Genomic DNA, 19,884 nt, shown 5'->3' on the forward strand with positions numbered 1-19,884 from the left:
GACGCCAAAGGTGGCATTTGGGAACAGAAAACTGATTCGACTCTTCCCTTTCTGAAGTACAAATAAGCCTCATGTGTTCCCGTCCTGTTTTCCTTCTCCTTACTCTGAGATCAGCATTATCAGACCTGTAAATTTCTCATGCAGTGAGTCACCAAGTAAACAGAGGTATATGATAACAAACTGTTGGGTTTAGACTCCTTCCTGTCCAACTGTATTGGCCAGAAAAGATGGGCAATTCTTCCTGTGAGATGGACTATCAAAACATTCTAATTTAGAGTTGTCCAGAAACTGAATAAGAAAAAGGAGTCCCTTCCTTCACACTGCATTAAAGATTTTTTTTTCCAAAGTTAGAAGCGGGGAGGCAGTCAGACTCCCACATGCACCCAACTGGGATCCACCTGGCATGCCTACCAGGGGGCGATGCTCTGCCCCTCTGGGACATTGCTCTGTTGCAATCAGGCATTCTAGTGCCTGAGGTGGAGGCCATGGAGCTGTCCTCAGCGCCCAGGCCAATTTTGCTCAAATGGAACCTTGGCTACAGGAAGGGAAGAGAGAGATAGAGAGGAAGGAGACGGGGAAGGGTGGAGAAACAGATGGGCACTTCTCCTGTGTGCCCTGGCTAGGAATCAAACCCGGAACTTCCACACGCCGGTCCGATGCTCTACTGTGGAGCTAATTGGCTAGGGTTGCAATAAAGATTTTGACAAGCAAAGCATGAACTAGATTTTGCCCCAATTGGCCTTTTTGGCATGCACAATTGTATCCTGAACCCTAAACTTCATCTTCACAAATGCTAAATGGATTGCTGAATTCCTACAGTAACATCAGAAAAGCAGCAGGGGCAAATAATAAAATATAACTTCAGACCTCAGCTCTAATCCAAAAATCAAAATATTTTGCATTGTGATTCTGCACATGCCCAGCACTGTGTAAGGTCTTTAGGGGATACAAATGGAGAATACGGATTCTATGAGTTTCAGAAGGGTAATGATGGTGTAAAGGCCTCTTTGTATATTTCTCATTGCTCGTTATATTACTTTCTCAATAATGAGAACTTGTGCGAACTACCCTTCTGTTAGGAGTGACCTCAAGAGTCAGACTTTATGGATTCAAATCCTAGCACCTCTGCTTACTACCTATATGATTTTCAGTGACTTAGGTGACCTCTTCCTCAGTTTCTTCATCTGTGAAAATGAGAGTGATAATAATAATAGCTACCTTGCTGGTTATTGCTATTATTCTATGTCCATGATAGCTCTTCTAATAGCAAGGACAGTATATTATCTTTTTTTTTTTTTTTTTGTAGGTGAGAGGAAGGGAGATATTGAGGCAAACTCCCACATGCACACCAACCGGGATCCACTTGGCAACCCGTCTTGGGCTGATGCTTGAGTAGTAAGCTATTTTTAGTACCTGAGGCTAATACACTTGGACCAACTGAGCTATCCTCAATGTCTAGAACCACACTTGAACCAATCAAGCCACTGACTGCAGGAGGGGAAGAGAGAGAGAAGGTAGAGATGGAGGGTGGAGAAACATATGGTCACTTCTCCTGCATGCCCTGACCAGAAATTGAACCTGAGATGTCCATATGCCAGGCCAATGCTCTATCCACTGAGACACCACCCAGGGCCAGTACATTATCTTAAAAAGTAGGACACCATCAGTTGTCACAATTACTCTGAAGTTGAATTTCAACTTCAGAACTCTAAGCAAATTCTGTTTTTAAAATGGCAATTTGGTTTCTATTTCCAGCCATGACAGGTTAGCTTATAGAAAAAAAAAATCATCCCATGAGAACAACTAGAAAAGCCAAATAAAACTCAAATATATGAAAACATTGAAGAGCCACCAAGGTGGCCAGGACTCAAAGGGTCAAGATCCCTGAAATAAGAAAAACTCACTAAGAGAAGTCTAGCAGTCTGTACTCCCCATTGAGTCATTTGCTGACTCATAGACATAATGAATATAAGACTAAGAAGCTGAGCAAAAGTGGCTGTTAAAAAGGAGAGAAGGTGAGTAGAGATTTTGGCAGACTCAGTGGAGCATCAAATGTTGACTTTCAGGGCCACCAAAGCAACCAGGATTTGAGATGCCAAGACTTTGGAGTAACAGAAAGTGCAGAGAAGTTACTCAAATAGACTGAACTGCTTTTTGCCTCTGTACAATGTGTCCATGAAATCATGGTGCACTTTTGACCGGTCACAGGAAAGCAACAAAAGACGATAGAAATGTGAAATCTGCACCAAATAAAAGGAAAACTCTCCCAGTTTCATAACTATTCAGTGCAGTTTGATGTGGGCTCACGCACAGATTTTTTAGGGCTCCTTAGGTAGCTATCCCGTATAGCCTCTCTAGACTCGTCACTGACTGATAGCCTACCAAAACGGGGTTTTTCCATCAAACTGCCGGTTTCTTTCGACTGCTTATCCCACCAAATAATGTTATTCCTATGTGGTGGCACTTTGTTATAAACGCACCAATACTCACGTTGCACTTTGGTCATGGATTCGAATTTAGCGAGCCACAGAACACACTGAACTTTCCTCTGTACTGTCTGCATCTCAACTGGCATGGCCGTGGGCTGCTCCGCAGTATACATGGTGTTACATCATCATCTGTGCATGCACACATGCTGCCACATCATCCTACAGAAACTGGGAGGGTTTTTCTTTTATTTGGTGCAGATTTCACATTTCTATCATCTTTCGTTGCTTTCCTGTGACTGGTCAAAAGTGCACCATGACTTTATGAACACACGGTATATATATTTGACAACTGGTAAACAGAACAGGCTAAAACTTAGAAAAGCAGAAGGAAAAGTAGCTGTAAGAGGCTGAGACATTAAAGTAAACAACAGGGCTACAGTGCTAAATAAATAAAGGTGAACATTCAGAGCCTTCCAAAGCAGAATGCCCTTGGTAAATGCCATCTGCTTTCAGGTAGAACTAATGGGCCTACATTCTAGAAATAAGGGTAAAGAAATATAGACCAGCATTTGTAAAGACTGGAACACAAACTCAAATCAATGTGCTCCCTGCTTGGTTGAAGCTGTTTTGCTTTTAACCTGCCTGCCTGCCAAAGTTAACATTATTGAGAGGCTCTACAACTTTTTATGGCATTTTATCTAAAATTACCAGGCATACAAAGGGATGAGTACAAGAGAAAAAATACACAAAAGAGAGACCTGAAGATGGCAGCAGAGTAGGCAGATGCACAGACTCCCAGCTCACACCACCGAACTGGATTATAAACTAATTTATGAACAATCAGCATGAAAAACCAAATCTGGACTACAAGAACAGCTCTCAAAAACCAAGGAGCAAAGAAGAAGCCACAACAAACCTGGTAGGGAGCGACTGAATCTCTCCTGCTTACAGGAACAGAGGGGAGGGGGGTGAGGCTGGGCTCTCACTCCAAGGAAAAGAGCAGTAAATACTGCTCACAGCTACTTGCCTGGTAACCAGGGAAGGAGGTGTGTTGAAAAGGCCAGCTTGTCTTCCAAAAGGAAAGGGGAGAGAGAGACAGATGGTGAGAAACAGAGGAATGCAGGGGACGACCTGAAAAGCTGACTCATTCAGTACTGGAGGCAGCCATAGCTGGGGGAGGGGCTTATCCTTCCAAAAAGCAAAATACAAAGTGCTTCCAGGTCACATATCTCCAGACATCTCTCCAGCTTCAATCAGCACAATAAGACACAGCTGAAAACAAGAAGTGGGGAGGAGGGACAGTAACTCAGGTCTCCATGGAGATCTGAGATACACCTCCCCCTACTGAAGCTGAGAAAGCAACCTGCCCCCAGAGAGATTAACTGGCAGAAGAGGACTTCAGAGCCTCAGGTTACACCCACCATATTCCTGGATACAGTTTCAAATAAGCCCCCTGCTGAGATCAGCAAACAAGACAATCACCTGTTAAGAAAAAAAACAAATCAAGACTTCAAAGTGGCCCAAATCCGAAAGTGGATTACAAATAATAGCTGATGCCAACCCAAGAAGACCTAGAAATAACACAATTGAAAACTGGAGGCAGACAACACCAAGCCTAGACTCAACCAGCACTACAAACAAAACAACCAAATACACAGATATAATGAGAAGACAGATAAGTGAAATCCAAATAAAACCACAAGAGAAACCTCCAGGAAATGAACTGAGTGATATGGAAATAACCAAACTTCTGGAAGTGGAGTTCAAAATAATGATTGTAAGGATGCCTAGGGATCTTAGAACAACAATGGATGGTCATTACAATCACCTAAATAAAGAAATTGCAAGTATAAAAAAGGATATTGAAATATTAAAAAAGAATCAGTCAGAGATGACAAATACAATATCAGAAATGAAGACCACAATGGAAGGAATTAAAAACAGGATGGATGAAGCTGAGGATCGAATCAGCGAGTTGGAGGACAACTGGAATGAAGGCATGGAAGCAGAGAAGAAAAAAGAAAAGAGACTCAAAAAGTCTGAGGAAACTCTTAGAGAGCTCTGTGACAACATAAAGAGAAATAACATCCGCATCATAGGGGTTCCTGAAGAAGAAGAGAAAGAACAAGGGATAGAGGCTCTGTTCAATCATATCATAGCTGAAAACTTCCCTAAATTAATGCAGGAGAAACTCTCACAAGTTCAAGAAGCACAGAGAACTCCATTAAACAGAAACCCAAAGAAACCTACACCAAGACACATCATAATTAAAATACCAAAGCTAAGTGATAAAAAGAAAATATTAAAAGCTGCTAGAGAAAAAAAGGCTGTCACCTACAAAGGAGCCCCCATAAGGATGACATCAGCTTTCCCAACAGAAACACTTGAGGCTAGAAGGGAATGGCAAGAAATATTCAAAGTAATGCAGAACAAGAACCTACAACCAAGACTACTTTATCCAGCAAGGCTATCATTTAAAATTGAAGGAGAAATAAAAACTTCCCCCCCACACACACACACAAAAAAAAAAAACTCAAGGAATTCATTACAACCAAACCAATGCTGCAGGAAATATTAAGGGGCATGGTGTAAACCAGTGATTTTCAACCTTTTTTTTTCATGGCACAAACACACACTAATTACTAAGGTCAGTGCCCCTGACTAAATACAACCATTTTCATCTCATGGCACAAATAAATTAGTTACTAAAGAAGAAGAGGTCAGGACCCCTTTTACTTTAGTAATTAGTTTATGAGTGCGTGAGAAACAAAGGTTACTGGGAAAAGAACATAGCAAAAGAGGAATACAGCTTTAAAGAATAAAATGGCAATAAACAACTACATATCAATAATAACCTTAAATGTAAATGGATTAAATGATCCAATCAAAAGACATAGGGTAGCTGCATAAGTAAGAAAACAGGACCTGTACATATGCTGTCTACAAGAGACACACCTTAAAACAAAAGATGCACATAGACTGAAGGTAAAAGGATGGAAAAAAACATTTCATGCAAATGGAAATGAAAAAAAACACTGGGGTAGCAATACTTATATCAGACAAAATGGACTTTAAAACAAAGAATATAGTAAGAGATAAAGAAGGCCACTACATAATGATAAAGGGAGCAATCCAACAGGAAGATATAACTATTATAAATATCTACACACCTAATATAGGAGCACCTAAATATATAAAGCAGACTTTGATGGATATAAAGGGCGAGATCAACAGCAATACTATAATAGTAGGGGATTTTAATACCCCACTAACATCACTAGATAGATCCTCAAGAAAGAAAATTAACAAAGAAACAGCAGACTTAAAGGACACACTAGATCAACTTGATTTAATAGATATCTTCAGAACCTTTTACCCTAAAGCAGCAGAATATACATTATTTTCAAGTGCTCATGGTATATTCTCTAGGATAGACACATATTAGGGCACAAAAGTTGTCTCAACAAATTTTAGAAGATTGAAATCATATCAAGCACTTTCTCTGATCATAATGGCATGAAACTAGAAATCAACCACAACAGAAAAGCTCAAAAATTCTCAAACACATGGAAACTAAATAGCAGGTTGTTAAATAACAAATGGATTAAGAATAAGATCAAAGAAAAAGTAAAAAAATTCCTAGAAATGAATTATAATGAGCATACAACCACTCAAAATTTATGGGACACAGTGAAAGCAGTACTGAGAGGGAAGTTCATAGCACTACAGGCACACGTTAAGAAGCTAGAAAAATCTCAAATAAACAACATAACCCTGAATCTAAAAGAACTAGAAAAAGAACAGCAAGTAAAGCCCAAATGTAGTAGAATGAAGGAAATAATAAAAGATCAGAGCAGAAATAAATGACATAGAGACTACAGAAACAATACGGAGGATCAAAGAAACTAGGAGCTGGTTCTTTGAAAAGGTAAACAAGATTGATGAACCTTTAACTAGACTCACGAAGAAAAAGAGAGGACTCAAATAAATAAAATTATACATGAGAGTGGAGAAATAACAACTGACACAACAGAAATGCAAAATATAGTAAGAAAATACTATGAAGAACTGTATGCCAAAAAACTAGACAACCTAGATGAAATATAAGAATTCCTTGAAACATACAATCTTCCAAAAATCAATCTGCAAGAATCAGAAAACCTAAACAGACCGATTACACCAAATGAGATCAAAACAGTTATCAAAAAACTCCCAACAAAGAAAAGTCCTGGGCCAGATGGCTTCACAACTGAATTCTACCAAATATTCAAAGAAGAACTAACTCCTATTCTTCTCAAGCTATTTCAAAAAATTCAAGAGGAAGGAAGACTTCCAAGCTCCTTTTATGAGGCGAGCATAATTCTGATTCCAAAACCAGGCAAAGACAACACAAAGAAAGAAAATTATAGGCCAATATCCTGATGAATATAGATGCTAAAATCCTCAACAAAATATTAGCAAACCAGATCCAACAATATATGGAAAAAATCATACACCATGATCAAGTGGGATTTATTCTGGGGAGGCAAGGCTGATACAGTATTTGCAAATCAATCAATGTGATTCATCACATAAACAAAAGGAAGGAGAAAAACCACATGATAATTTCAATAGATGCAGAAAAAGTATTTGATAAAATCCAGCACCCATTCATGATCAAAACTCTCAACAAAGTGGGAATACAGGGAACATACCTCAACATGATAAAAGCCATCTATGGCAAACCCACAGCCAACATCATGGGCAAAAATTAAAAGCAATCCCCTTAAGATCAGGAATAAGGCAGGGGTGCCCCCTTTCACCACTCTTATTCAACATAGTCCTGGAAATCCCAGCCACAGCAATCAGACAAGAAGAAGAAATAAAAGGCATTCAAGTTGGAAAAGAAGAAATAAAGCTATCATTATTTGCAGATGATATTGTATATAGAAAACCTAAAGTTTCAGTCAAAAAACTACTAGATCTGATAAATGAATTCAGCAAGGTGGCAGGATATAAAATTAATACTCAGAAATCAGAGGCAGTTTTATATAGCAACAATGAACAGTTAGAAAAACAAATTAAGGAAACAATACCCATCCCTATTACAACAAAAAAAATAAAGTACCTAGGAGTATATTTAACCATGGAGACAAAAGACTTGTACTCAGAAAATTATAAAACATTGATTAAAGAAATCAAGGAAGATACAAACAAGCAGAAGCATATACTGTGTTCATGGTTACGAAGAACAAACATAATTAAAATATCTATATTACCCAAAGCAATCTATAAATTCAATGCAATACCAATGACATACTTCAAAGATATAGATCACATATTCCAAAAATTTATATGGAACCAAAAGAGAATATGAATAGCCTCAGCAATCTTAAAAAAGAAGAATAAAGGGGGAGGTATAACACTTCCTAATATCAAGCTATACTACAAGGCCATTATACTCAAAACAGCCTGGTACTGGCATAAGAACAGGCACATAGATCAATGGAACAGAATGGAGAACCCAGAAATAAACCCACAGTTCTATGGACAACTGATATTTGACAAAGGAGGTAAGGGCATACAATGGAGTAAAGACAGCCTCTTTAATAAACGGTGTTGGGAAAATTGGACAGCTACCTGCAAAAAAATGAAACTAGACCACCAGCTTACACCATTTACAAAAATAAACTCAAAATGGATAAAAGACTTAAATGTAAGCCGTGAAACCATAAGCATCTTAGAAGAAAATATAGGCAGTAAGCTCTCCGACATCTCTCGCAGAGATATTTGCTGATTTATCTCCACGGGCAAGTGAAATAAAAGACAGGATAAACAAATGGGACTATATTAAACTAAAAAGTTTTTGCACAAAGACAATAAGAACAGAATAAAAAGACAAACTACACAATGGGAGAACATATTTGACAGTACGTCTGATAAAAGGTTAATAACCAAAATTTATAAAGAACTTGTAAATCTCAACACCAGAAAGACAAACAATCCAATCAATAAATGGGCAAAAGAGGCCTGACCTGTGGTGGCGCAGTGGATAAAGCGTCGACCTGGAAATGCTGAGGTCGCCGGTTCAAAACCCTGGGCTTGCCTGGTCAAGGCACATATGGGAGTTGATGCTTCCAGCTCCTCCCCCCTTCTCTCTCTCTCTCTATCTCTCTCTCCTCTCTCTCCCTCTCTGTCTCTCTCTCCTCTCTAAAAATGAATAAATAAATAAAAAAAATTAAAAAGTAAAAAAAAAAAAAAATGGGCAAAAGAAATGAATAGACACTTCTCCAAAGAGTACATGCAGATGGCCAATAGGCATATGAAAAAATGCTCAACATCACTAATCATTAGAGAAATGCAAATTAAAACCACAATGAGATATTACCTCACACAGGTCAGAATGGCGCTCATCAACAAAACAACACAGCCTAAGTGCTGGCAAGTTTGTGGAGAAAAGGGAACCCTCCTACACTGCTGGTAGGAATGTAGACTGGTGCAGCCACTGTGGATAACAGTATGGAGATTCCTCAAGAAATTGAAAATCGAACTGCCTTTTGACCCAGCTATCCCATTTTTAGGAATATACCCCAAGAACACCATAGAACTGTTCCAGAAGGAGAAGTGCAACCCCATGTTTATGGCAGCATTGTTCACAATAGCAATGATCTGGAAACAGCCCAAGTGTCCACCAGAGGATGAGTGGATTAAAAAGCTTTGGTACATATATATTAATACTATCAAATACTACTCAGCCATAGAAATGATGACATCGGATCATTTACAATAACATTGATGGACCTTGATAACATTATACAGAGTGAAATAAATAAATCAGAAAAAACTAAGAACTATATAAACCCATACATAGATGGGATATAAAAATGAGAGAGACATGGACAAGAATGTGATGGTAACAGGGGGTGGGGTGGGGGAGTGGGGAGCGGGTGAGGAAGGAGAGAGAGGGGGTTAGGGGAGGGGAGCAGCACAAGGAAAACCAGATAGAAGGTGACGGAAGACAATTTGACTTTGTTGAGGGGTATGCAGCATAATCAAATGTCAAAATAATCTGGAGATGTTTTCTCAGAACATATGTACCCTGATTTATCAATGTCATTGCATTAATATTAATAAAAATAAGATTAAAAATACACAATAGGAAGAGATACACAGATGATCCAGATTCTAGAACTATCAGACCAGAGTATAAAACAGCTGTAACTCACACACTCAAGAGATTAGATGATAAGTGGAGGGTTTTGTCAGAGAATTAAAATTCACATATGAAATAAGCCAAGTAGAAACTCTAAAACTACAAAATACAGTAACAAATAAAACATTCAATAAGTGAACTTAAGAACAGTTTTAGACACGAGTGACAAAAACATTAGTTTCTGGGAAGATTGGTTGCCAGAAAATAACCAGATGGACACAACCAGATCCTGCCTCTCCCCCCCACACACTCAAAGATGGAAAACAGAAAATAGCATAAAAACATGTAGGGCATTATAAGAAGGTCTAAACACGTATAATTTGAGTTTCAGAAAAGTACCAGAGGGGGACTGGAGAGCAATAGAAACAATATTTGAAGAGGTAATGACTGAGAATTTTCCAAAACCAATTTTAAAGAATCAAATTACAGATTCAAGAAGTGCTACAAACCTCAAGCACAATAAATACAAAGAAAAACATACTTAGAAATGTCATAACCAAATTTCCAGGGTGAAAAAAAAAATTTTAAAAGCCCCTTATAAACAGCCAGACTATCTTCCCAAACAAATTATCTTCAAAGGAGCAACAATTAAAAACAAACAATAAAAAAACAGCAACTTCTAAAAAGAAACAATGGAAGCCAGAAGACATTGAGGTGCAGAAAGAATATAACTCTAAGCAAACACATATTTTAAAAATTAATCAAACATGAAGACATTTAAGACAAACAGAAGGTTAATGAACTCGCTGCCAGCAAACCAGTACTTTAAAAACAGACTAAAAGGGGTTCTTCATATGCATGTGGGGTAATGAAGAACCCTGGAAACTAAGCATAAATGAATAAAGCAATAAAATGGCTATTTGGGGACTTTAAAGAGCTAGTGCCAAGCAGCCTGCCTTTAAGGTCTCATCTGTTGAGAAATTTTCATTGTTTCTTAAGAAGCCAAAAAGGATGATCTTGACTCAGAATATTGTTTTCTTCCACATTTGAGGCCGTACTGCATCATAATATATACTAAGCCTAACCATTCTACTCATTGATGAATAAGACATATGATGTGCCTTTGAGGGGCTATTTAAGACCTCATCAGTCACTGTTTAGAAATCAATGCCAGCAAAGGAAACCAGCAATGCTACTGTGGTATAGGGCTCTGTCTCACTGTGTATACATTATCCCAACAAATCATCCCAACAAACCCACCAGGTAGGTGATTTTCTCTCTGTTTTACCAGAGGTCAGAAAAGTTAAGAAAATTGCCCAAGATTGCACAGTTAGAAATTGATGAGGCTGGATTTTAACCTGGGACTAGAAAGCCCATGGTCTTTTCACTTCATGAGGCCACAGGCTAGAAAGGTTCTAGCCAGTGAAATAATAATGTCAGTGCACATAATAATTAAAAGGGATGATAGATAACATGTATTCGGTGGGACACTTGAATCTATGTAAACACAATAAATTAAAATCAATAAAAAAAGATGATCTAAATGTGCATAGCAGACATGTAGAATATTCTTCAAAATAAAGTGAGAAGATGGGTGGGTGAATTGGATGGATGGATGGATGAATGGATGGAGTGAATCAGACACAGAAGCCCCTTCCTCAATCCACATATTCAATGTTTGTACTGCAAACCCAGCAAGAATGCTTCAATTTATAGGAAATTCTCTATAAAAAACTCAGAATGAGCCCAACAGCTGTCTTAGCAGTTCACTGTCACCTGCCAGTAGGTGTTCTTTTAAAATGCAATTTAAAAAGCAAAACAAAGATAAATAAAACTGATATATTTGCATATTAAATAATTTAAACAGTGGTTTTTCAATAAAAAGTAGCTTTTCTTTCTATTTCAAAGATCCAATTTCATTCTCCAGAGGCAATGGTCATTGATTTTCTATTCTCTTATGAGTGTAAAGCTCTATCTATACTATACTTATATCTATGTGTGTATATGTGTGTATGTATGTGTGTACACTTTTCCTTGCACAAATGAACTATACAATACACTGATCTGAACCTTGATTTTTCACGTAATAAAGATTGTTCCTGTAATGTATATAAACTTAATTTAATGTTTTTAATAGGTATATAGTAGCCCATTGAAAAGATCAATAATGTTTTATTTAAACAATCCCCTATTAATGGACATTTCAAGTGTTTCTAGTCTTTTGATGTTAAAAATGATACTTTTAATGAAAAACAATCTTTATGCTCTGGCCAGTTAGCTCAGTGGTAGAGTATTGGCCCATTGTATGGATGTCCTGGGTTTGATTCCCAGTCAGGGCACACAGGAGAAGTGCCCATCTGCTTTTCCAGCCCTCCTCTTCTCACTTCTCTCTCTCTCTCTCTCTCTTCTCCTCCCCTCCTGCAGCCATGGCTCAATTGCTGCAAGTTGGTCCTGGATGCTGAGAATGGCTCCATGGCCTCTGCCTCAGGCGCTAGAATGGCTGCAGTTGCAATAGCAATGCCCTAGATGGGCAGAGCATTGCCCCCTGGTGGGCATGCCAGGTGGTTGCCAGTCAGGGCACATGCTGGAATCTTTCTCTCTGCCTCCCCTCACTAAATAAAAAATAAATAAAAAATAAACCCAATATTTATGTATATGTGCAAAAAAGTTTATAGACTAAATTCTTAGAAGTGGAATTGCTGAGAAAATGTTTATGTGCATTTTTTATTTCGACAGCTGTTGTCAACTAACCCTCCAAATACATGGCACTAGATTACACCCCTCCAACAGAACGTGGCAACCTGCCTCCACATACCCACACACAACCTATAAATCATCAAACTCTGTAGTTTTGAAAATTATAGGTTATAAATCCTAGTAGTTTTTATTTGCATGTCTTTAATTTTGAGTGCAGCTGAGTATTTTTCATATTTATAAGTAATTTGTATTTCTCTTCCTTTGAACCATCTTTTCATATCCTCTGCCCATTTTTGCATTGGACTGTTGGCTTTTTGCTTGGTGATATTCATATTTACATACAAGTGACATTAACCCTTGGTCCTTCATATGCTGTTGCAAGTGTTTTTCCTACCCTGTTTCCCCGAAAATAAGACCTAGAACGTGTTTAGGAGCAAAAATTAATATAAGACACTGTCTTATTTTCAAGGAAACAGGGTAGATTATCATTTGTCATTTTCATTTGTTGTTCCACTCAGACGTGCATTCGTTGGTTGCTTCCCGTGTGTGCCGACTGGGGATCAAACTTGTTTTTTGGGGGAGGACTCTCTTAACCAACTGAGCTAACCAGCCAGGACCATCATTTGTTTTTAAATGTTATATATGGTATCTTTTGTTTGTAGAAATGTTTAATTTTTCTATAACCAAATTTATCAATTTTTTCTTTATAACATCTAGATATCAGGTAATCATCATTCATGAGGCTGAATGCTCAGGAGCTGCATCATATTCAGGAAGCTTGTTAAACTGTCTCAAGATGCAGAAAAGTTTGCAACAGTATTAATAAAATCTTTATACTAGGGTATTAATAAGCAATAACGGCACCTTTCCTGGAATTTTTTCTTGAAGCCCATTGCTAATATTTGTGAGATTCTTCAAGATGGTATTGTTAACATATGGATGTTGCCTATAGAAACATTTTTGTGACTATTTAGGACTTATCCTCCCCCTCATTGGGAAGTTGCCACTTAACATTGCAAAGAGGCAGTTGTAGAAGAAGCTGGTACACATGTATCTTAATCCAAAAAACCCAACACTACATCTCTCATTGTGTAGTGATATCTCATAGCAATGACACGCTACCATTTTACAAAATTATAAACTGTTCATTATATAATCTGACTCACAAGACAAAGTAAACAACCAGGGGTTGCTCTCTCCATTTTTCAGATATGAAAATTAGGAAAGGCAGAGGTATGTCCAAACTCATACAGCTACCAAGGAGCAAAAAGCAGCTAGGTCTTTTGATCATAGATTCAAAGTTACTCTACAAGTCTTTTTGGCTCAACTCACTATTTCTCTCACTGCTGCTGAAACATTTCACTACCAAAGAACTTACTCCATGGAATCAGCCTCGTCAGCATGTCATACTTGGGGTTGGTATGCAACAAGGTACCCTGACAGGTCACAGGATTAGAGCTATACTGGACCTGAGACTGTCAGATGGCACTAAAGCACCAGTTGATATATACTCAAATTTAATGACACCTGTGGACTAAAACTGTAGGCAAACTGTCAAGTCCTTGCTATGTTAGAAAGGATTCTAGTGTTCACAGTACCTACCTGCAGATTAACATTTATAGTTTCAACTGATCATAAGCCTCTTTGGGATCTCACTTCTTCCACAGATGGGCTGCCACTCTAAAGTATGACACTAAGATACAGCCCAAAGACTTCTGTTCAGGGCCTATGACTATGAATTGTCTATATATAAAGAAGAAGAATGGCCCTGGCTGGTTGGCCCAGCAGTACAGCGTTGACCTGGTATGTGGAAGTCCCAGGGTTGATTCTCGGTTAGGGCACACAGGAGAAGCTACCATCTGATTCTCCTCCCCTCTCCCTTCTCTCTCTCTCTTCTTCTCCCACAGCCATGGTTCGATTGATTCAAGCACATCGGCCCTGAGTGCTGAGGATGGCTCTGTGGAGCTTCTGCCTCAGGTGTTAAAAATAGCTAAGTTGCAAGCATGGCCCCAGATGGGAAGAACATCAACCCCAGACAGCGGTTGCTGGGTGGACCCCAGTCAGGGCACATGCAGGAGTCTGTCTCTCTATCTCCCCTACTAGAAGATGAAGAAGAAGAAGAAAGAAGGAGGAGGAGGAGAAGGAGGGAGGGGAGAGGAGGAAGAGGAGAAGGAAGAAGAAAAAAGAAAGAAAGAAAGAAAGAAAGAAAGAAAGAAAGAAGACAAAAGAAGAAAATAAGAAGAAGGAGGAGGAGGAGGAGAAGGAGAAGGAGGAGAAGGAGAAGGAGGAGGAGAATGAAGAAGAAGAAAGAAGAAAGAGAAGTAGAAGGAGAAGGAGGAGGAGGAGGGAGAAGGAGGAGGAGGAGAAGGAGGAGAAGAAAGAAGGAGAAGGAGGAGGAGGAGGATGAAGAAGAAGAAGAAAGAAGAAAGAAGGAAGAAGAAGAAAGAAGAAAGGATGAAGGCAGGCATTCTGAGCTACCTAGCGGCCTCATATCAGCTACTGTCTCTCAGTCCAGCAGTATTGGTAGTTTGGGGGAGGCACAGGGTTATCCTGTGTACTGTAGGATGTTTAGCAGCATTCCTCTACCCACTAGATACTATTAGCAACCCTCCACCTCCCCCAATTTTGACAACCAAAAATGTCTCCATACAATGGGGAGCAAGAATGCCTTCAGTCAAGAACCCCTAATATAAGTCCTTGATATGTTGTGCCAAATTCTTAAAAAGCCCCTTGATTCCCCTGATAAATCTATTATGTGAGATCCCAGATTGGCCCATTGCTCAAAGTGAATGGGAAAGAAATAACTAATAGAAAAACTATCTGAATGCACCAAAAATTATAATTGAAGGTTGTAAACAAGTATGTCAATTAACTGTTTCCAAAGGATGTCTTTACCTATCTCCATCTTGGGCAGGATAAGGACTTCAGATAGAAGATTAAACTGATTACATTCATCAATCAATGACATCATCAGTCCCTTCTCTTACATGTGTGCATGCAAGTATCTAAGTATTTTCTTTACCCCCATTTCTCATTCTCATCCCCTTCTCTCCTTAGTGAGATCTAGCCTAATATATATATTTAACATATATCTTTTTGTTTGTAAGTGTCCTTGTGTGATGTGCATCACTGTAAATATATTCTTCTTATTTAAGTAAATAGAAGTCCACAATCACTTATTCACAATTCTGAAATCAAAAAAGTTCTAGACACCAAAAGTGATTTCTTAAATTCAGCAGCAAAATCTAACTCAAGGGACAGGGGCTTATTTGTAGTCATCATCCACTTTGTGTAACCATTCCTGCATTTTGTTGCAGAAATAGTGTTTGATCATGAGATGCTGCCTCTTCCCTTTCTAAAATCCAAATTTTTTGAATTCCAAACCAAATCTGACTCTACATCTAATGTTATATACAGGTCTTATTCTGTTTTTACTGTATATTTTTTACCTAGTATTATTATGTTTGCAAGATCTATCCATGTTGCTGCATGTACATCCAGTCCATTACTCATAACTGCTGCAGAATACGCCATGAATGGGTCCCTCACATTTTACTGACTCACTCCCCCAGTGCTGGGGAATTAGATTGCCTCCGACTTCTTCCCACTACAAACACTAGCTTAATGAGCATTTTCCCACGTCTCTCTCGGAGCCTTCATAAGAATCTTTTTGGGATATATACCCAAGGTAGAACTCTGCATCATCAGATGTACACAGACTGAATCTGCCCACACCATGCCAGAATGTCTTCCAGCACAGCTGTATCGGTCTTACTTGCATTATACCAAGAATACTAGAATCCTACATTTCCACAGCACTTGTCAGGAATGTACCTATTTTTGCCAGTCTCAGAGTTATAAAATATCTCATTCTTGTTTCATTTGTACTTTTTTGATTATAATATTATCTGAGTATCTTATAATGCTGGTTAGCTTTTGGGGTTTCCTCTCTGTAAATCTCCTGTTTATAAACTTTGTCCATTTTCACTGGGATTTCTGTCTTTTTCTTTCTGACTTACAGGAGTTCCTTGTATACTTCCCTATTGGTTTTAGACATTGCAAAATATTTTCTCCTAAGCTGTCAGCTGTTAACTTTGTCCATGGTTAACAGGAAATCATACTATAGAAATTTTTAATTTTTATGTAATCAAATTTATCAGTATTTTGCTATATGGCCTGGAATTTTATGTTTTTTAAAAATCCTTCATATTCTTGAATCACAATATAGTTTCCTACATTTTCTTCTACTCCCATAATAATTTAGTCTTTAATGAACTTCCAAATGGCTTGGACTCTGCATTTTGTTTTAGGTTGGAGTTGTTTTATTTTTTACCACACAGTGAGCACTTTCTAATAAATAATTCATGCTTCCCTCATTAATCTGGATGCCCTCTGTATCTTGTACTAAATACCCATATATATGAGTTTGTTCTAGTTTCTTTATTTTGCTTCAACAGTTCATCATTTGGCTGTTATTTTTATTTTATTTTTTTAGCAAGCGAGAAAGAAACAGAGAGTAAAGGAGAGAGATGAGAAGCATCAACTCATAGTTGTGTCACTTTAGTTGTTCATTGATTGCTTCTCATATGTGCCTTGAGTGCCTTGACTAGGGGACTCAAGCCGAGCCTATGATTCCTTGATCAAGCCAGCAACCTTTGGGTTCAAGCCAGCAACCTTGGGATCATGATGATCCCGCGCTCAAGCTGGCAATATTGGGTTTCAAATCTGGGACCTCAGCATCCCAGACCGATGCTCTATTTACTGTGCCACCACTGGTCAGGCTCATTTGGCTATTTTTTTTTTTTGTCAAACACTATTTTTATTACCATTGCTTTGAACTATGTCTTTATATCTGGAAGTGCTACTACCACATTTTTATGATTCCTTTATAAGTTGAGCTTAGTCAAAGGCTTTTATTCTTACATATTTTAGAGTAGATTTATTATTAAGTTCCTCAGAAAATTTATTTCTAATTAGTATTGAGATTACATTGAATATGTAAATTAACAAAAGAAGACTATATTTTGAGCTCTATATAATAAGGCCTTTCACGCAAGGTTAGAGAATGTATTTCCATTTCAATTAATCCACTCTATGTTCTTGATTACTTTTAAATTTTTCTCCAAAGACAATTCTGTACTTATACTAACTCATGTAATAAACACAACAACCCAAAATATGGGTACTTTTATTATCATTTTCTAGATGAGGAAACTGAACTCAGAAAGATAACTTGCGCAGGAACACACAGTAACAATACAAGTAACAGAATTTGGATTTAAATAGTTTAGAGTCCATACTCAACTATTATACTGCCCCTCTATAGATAGGCAGTTACTTTATGTAGTTTGGCTGCTACTGTGAATAGTATCTTCTTTTCATTATTTATTTATTATCTGGCATATTATTTTTATTATATTTTCTAATTGGTAGTTGCAGATATACAACCATTTGATTTTTCAAAGTTGATAGCTATCCAGTGAAGTTGCTGAATTCTCTTAATTCTACTATTTCCTCTATTGTTTCTGTTGCTTTTCTATATATCAACTGTAAATAATGATAATTTTATTTTTTCTTTTTAATTTGTAAACCTCTCATTTCTTTTCCATTCCTTATAGCATTGGCCGAGACTTCCAGTACAGATGCCAGACACTATGTAGTAGTGATCACGGGTCAAATAATGTCTCTTGTAGAAAAGTAATGTTATTCCATAAGTTTTTCATTTTATCTTGACTATGGTATGTGCAGCACATCAGATAATTGTTGCAAAAGAGTATAGGTTAGAAACTATGTCTGAGCAGGGGTCTGTGCTTATTTATGTCCCAGAAATTACTTTTCCAAAAGAGATGGCCTTCCAGGGAGAAATCTTGTGATAGGCTTGACTCCATTCTGACTTTAAGTACATTTAATTCCATCCTAAATCCCTATGGCAACAACACAGCTATGTACCTGTAATTTGCTTCACACAATCTGTTAGATGTAATTGTTTCTGACAACCTATGCTCTCTATCTCTATGGGGGAATTCACAGACAGTAGCACTGGAAGGAGCCTCAGTAGTCAACTAGTACTCTTATTTGCATACATCTAAAAGTTCCTAAGGTGGGTGCCTTATCATCTTCAAGCAAATGATGGGGGGGGGGGGCAGCGGTGATGCCAACAAGAAAAGAGAGCTTGAATCAGACCAAGGGCCAACACAGCTTCTTCCCAATTGGCTTCATCACCTCATCTTCAGTAGAGGTTGGCCCAGCCAAGTGTTCATGGTAGCATCCCAGGGCTTACAATGATCCCATCTACCCAGCTATCAATGTGGACCTGGAGGAGAGAAAGAGGAAGTGCCCACTCTTCTCTCCTGTATTCCAAAAGGCTTATCCCTATCCAAGATTGTTGAATCTGCGCAAGGCTGGACACTGGCGGCTTAGTAGTAAAGTCCTAGGGCCTTAGTGCAGTATGACCCTTCAGAAGCTTTAAATGAGTGACCAAACACATCCCTCCCTTTCATAAATACCCAGGGTGACTAATGCTTGTGGTAGAAATGAATGACCTGAAAAGTCCCACAGGAACCTCAAACCCAACACATCCAAAATGGAACTTCGCACTGTCTCCTCCAAATCCACTGCCCTGTTACAGCAACCCCTGTGCAGAAACTGGAACAATCTCTAGTCAACTATTCTCAGGCCTCCTCTGGCCCTCACACCTGAGGAGTTACCATGCCTTGGCCCCTTCCTGTCCTGAGAATCCCTCTTGCCCACCCTTTGCTCTTCATTCTGAATGAGGCCATGGCATGCCCTCCCAATTGCTTCCTCTACTCTACTCCTGACCCCAGAGATCCATCCTCTATACTACTGCTGAAGAAATCTTTGCATCATGCATATCAAACCATATCTCCTGTCTAAAACTCTAGAAGGCTCCTCACCACACTTAGCAGAATGTACACTCCTTAGCATGGAATCTACTACCCTTCTGGCACAGCCCTGTAGTCCTGTCCAATCTCACACCTTGACAGCAGGACCCCTAGAGAGCCACCTCCCTGCCCCCTCATGACAGCATTCTGATCCTTGTTCCCCCTACCGAGAACCCGCATATCCTCCAACTGGACACTGTTAATGCCTACTCATCCCTCAACACTGGCCGAGGGCCTCGCTCCTAGACGCCTTTCCATCTCTACTCTGATGGCTCCTACTGAGGCACCATCCCTCTGATCTTCTCCCAGGACCCTGTGCATCCTTTCCACTAAATTTTCGTGATTCACCTGGCCTGTGGTGGCACAGTGGATAAGGCATCAACCTGGAACACTGAGGTTGCTGGTTCGAAACCCTGGGCTTGCTTGGTCAAGGCATATATGGGAGTTGATGCTTCCTGCTCCTCCCTGACTTCTCTCTCTCTCTCTCTCCTCTCTAAAATGAATAAATAAAATATTTTAAAAATTAAATTGTCACGATTCTCTCCTAGACTCTCTAAGAAACTGGATTCTCGATGATAGTAGTTATTATATGGTCTGGTTTTGTCCCTTTTCATGTTTAAGACAGTGCCTGTGAGCAAAACACATTGAATCAGATTTGGTGTAGGAGTACCCCAAAGGTCGTGTTCACCACTGGGTGTCCCATGGCTGGCACAATGTCTGCTTG

This window comes from Saccopteryx bilineata, chromosome 2 (genome assembly GCF_036850765.1).
Source record: "Saccopteryx bilineata isolate mSacBil1 chromosome 2, mSacBil1_pri_phased_curated, whole genome shotgun sequence".
NCBI lineage: Eukaryota > Metazoa > Chordata > Mammalia > Chiroptera > Emballonuridae > Saccopteryx > Saccopteryx bilineata.